This window comes from Quercus lobata, chromosome 8 (assembly GCF_001633185.2).
Source record: "Quercus lobata isolate SW786 chromosome 8, ValleyOak3.0 Primary Assembly, whole genome shotgun sequence".
Classification (NCBI taxonomy): Eukaryota; Viridiplantae; Streptophyta; class Magnoliopsida; order Fagales; family Fagaceae; genus Quercus; species Quercus lobata.
This window is the reverse complement of record NC_044911.1, coordinates 7866959-7869820: the sequence shown is the minus strand read 5'-3', so window position 1 is coordinate 7869820 and position 2862 is coordinate 7866959.

The following is a 2862-nucleotide window of genomic DNA, read 5'->3' as shown; positions in this document are numbered from 1 at the left end:
TTCCTTCTTATGTACTTTTTTTTTGTTTTAGTTTTTCTCTTTATTTGATCAAATTGTTTGATAAATACTCTATAGATTTTCAAGTCCAAAAAGTTTTTTAGTGCTTGCTCGAATTCCAAGAGAGCTATCACATGTATGATTAAAAAGCCATACGTGATTCTAAAAAAGCCATACACTTCAAAAGCAAAAACTTATATTAGTTACTATTTTTTTTTCTTTGTTTCACATTACTCCTAGTTCTACTCTTAGGTGTGTTAGTATTCTTCTTTATCATATATTTTTATTTAATTGATAATACATATAAATATAATAAGTTATTATTAATTTGACAAAAATGTATGATTAATTATTTAATTATATTTGTTGTTGTAGGGACACGATTATTTAGCGGCCCAAGGATGACATTGGGCTCGTAAGTAAAGGGCCCTAACAATATGATTTGTAGAGAGTAGGCTTGAAAGGCAGGACCTTGGTCACAGTTCAGCGGTTTAGTCGTGGTTTTAAAAGGAGCTTATTTACGGGTGGGCTTGGCTTCACTAGCTAAGCCTTCCATTAGCGCGGGTTGTAGGATTTAAGTCCTCGGACAGCGTCCGAGGAGCACAGTATCCCTCCCCTTCTCCCTTTTCGTAGGATTCACCCCCCTTTCTCCTTCGCTTTCTTTTCCTTTTATACTAGTGTTCCTCTCCTCTTTTAGTGTCCACGTGTAAGTTTTACTTTCTGGGGTGCAGATCTGTCCCGTCAACCCATACCTAGAGTGGTTGGGGGCGGTTGGAAAAGTTAAATAGCATGGTTTGGGGTATGGGCCTGTCAGATGCTGGATTCTGTATTACGATGTTGGCAGCTTTCTCCCTTGTCCTGTCCCTGTACGGAGTTTGTCCTTTTCGTCGAGCGTTTTGTGAGGTGCTGAGCATAAGATCGTCCTCGGCCATATCCTCGTGCCTTCATTATGCGTCCTTGGCAATAGCTCTCCTCGGCTTGGGCCTTGGGCCCTAACGTAGAGTGGGCCTGGGCCACGAATTCTCTGGCCTCACAATAGCCCCTCAAAATCCTGCTGCCCAACTTTCTAGTTGGGGAGGAGGGTTTTGGTGATGTTAGGCCCACATCATGGCCCGCTCAAATTCTGTACTTTACTGATATTTGTGTTTTTCCATTTGTAAGTGAGACGTGCTGAACTAAGAGGCATCCCTTTAGTTTTTACTCGTGCGGTGTCCTCTAGTATTTCAGTGTTCGAGGCGCGCCTTCACGAGGATCTTTAAATCTTGGGGTTACAGATGGTGTTGGAAATCGAGCTAAAATCGTCTTGTCCGTAGCGTTCCTTGGAAACCCGCATAAATTAAATGCCACCACCTTGCCCTTTATATAAGCAAGATAGGAGGTTATTTCCCTTACACATAAACCCTTCGGCTCCCTTCAAAATCATAATCCTTTAGCCATAATCACAGTCTCCATACCCAGTGCTATCCACCCTTTGTGCAGTATGTTTGAGGCACAGGTGGGGGTGAAGGGACTACACCCGCCACAGAGGCACCAGACCCCTCCGCGACTCAAGGTGGTGCGGTCTGGACAGGGGAGACACAGACTCAAGATGATCTTCCGTTTTGATAAGGTGGGGATGGTATCTCTGCCTCTTTCAGTCAAAATCCGAAGCAGGTACTGGTCGCATCAAATTCTTGGTGCGTCAGAAGTAAGGTTTTCCGCCATCAGCGCCGTCTGCTTTATCGCAGGCGTGGTTAACATGGAGGCTCATCAACTTTCGGCTCCCTGCACCTTTTCTTCAACGGTGCCAGCCTCAAGTTGGGCTCCCTGCACCTTTTCTTCAATGGTGCTAGCTCCAAGTTGGGTTCTTTTGCTACCTGAGTTATAGGCATGTAAAAGTATTGAGGAATGGTCTCCTCAGACAACATTTTGGAACGGCAGCATCCCTCTTCTCTGTACCACTTCTTCGGCTTTTTCTTCACTCTCTTGTATCTTTTCTTTCCGCTTATGTAGTTAGCTTTTAGTATAAGCTTATTCAAGCTTTTCCATTGTACGTTGTACTGTTTCTTTGTGCTAATAAAAGATGAATTTGTTTCCCTCTAAATACTTTTCTTTTTTGCAGCAATTACTTTGTGAATGGGGTATTATATGTGTATTTTCCTTTAACGATACTTAGAGTAGGAAAACTTGAAACAGAAAGCTACTAATTTAAACTTATCGACATTATCAAGTACAACAATGCTAACTCACAGTAGATTAAACTTGTGAGACTAACCGAGATAACAGCTGAGTACTCCGTAATGCATGTGAGGCAACCGTCCGAGAACGATAAACTCAAAATAAACCACCCGAGAGGGTTGCCGAGCAGTGAGGGACTTCGGCTATGTTTTGATAACACCTGGCCCCATCACAATCGCATCAGTCCCCATAGCATTGAGGATCCAAGGGCAGACTGGGGATTTCATTCAGTCTAGGGTTCGACCCAACTATTAATGGGTAATTCCTCTCCGGGGTAGAGTCTAAGGGCCATATAACGTCCAGGTTGTGTCCAAAACTCGTATTGTCTCTGTTAAGTAGTTGGTTTCCCCATAGGCTTGAGTTCGAGGACCATACAAGGCCTTGGTTCTGTCCAAAACTCGTCTTTTTCTTGTTAAGTAGGTGGTTTCCCCATAGGCTTGAGTCCGAGGACCATGCAAGGCCTTGGTTCTATCCAAAACTTGTCTGTTTCTTGTTAAGTAGTTGGTTTCCCCATAGGTTTGAGTCCGAGGACCATGCAAGGCCTTGGTTCTGTCCAAAACTCGTCTTTTCTCGTTAAGTAGTTGGTTTCCCCACAGGCTTGAATCCGAGGACCATGCAAGGCCTTGGTTCGGTCCAAAACTCATCTTT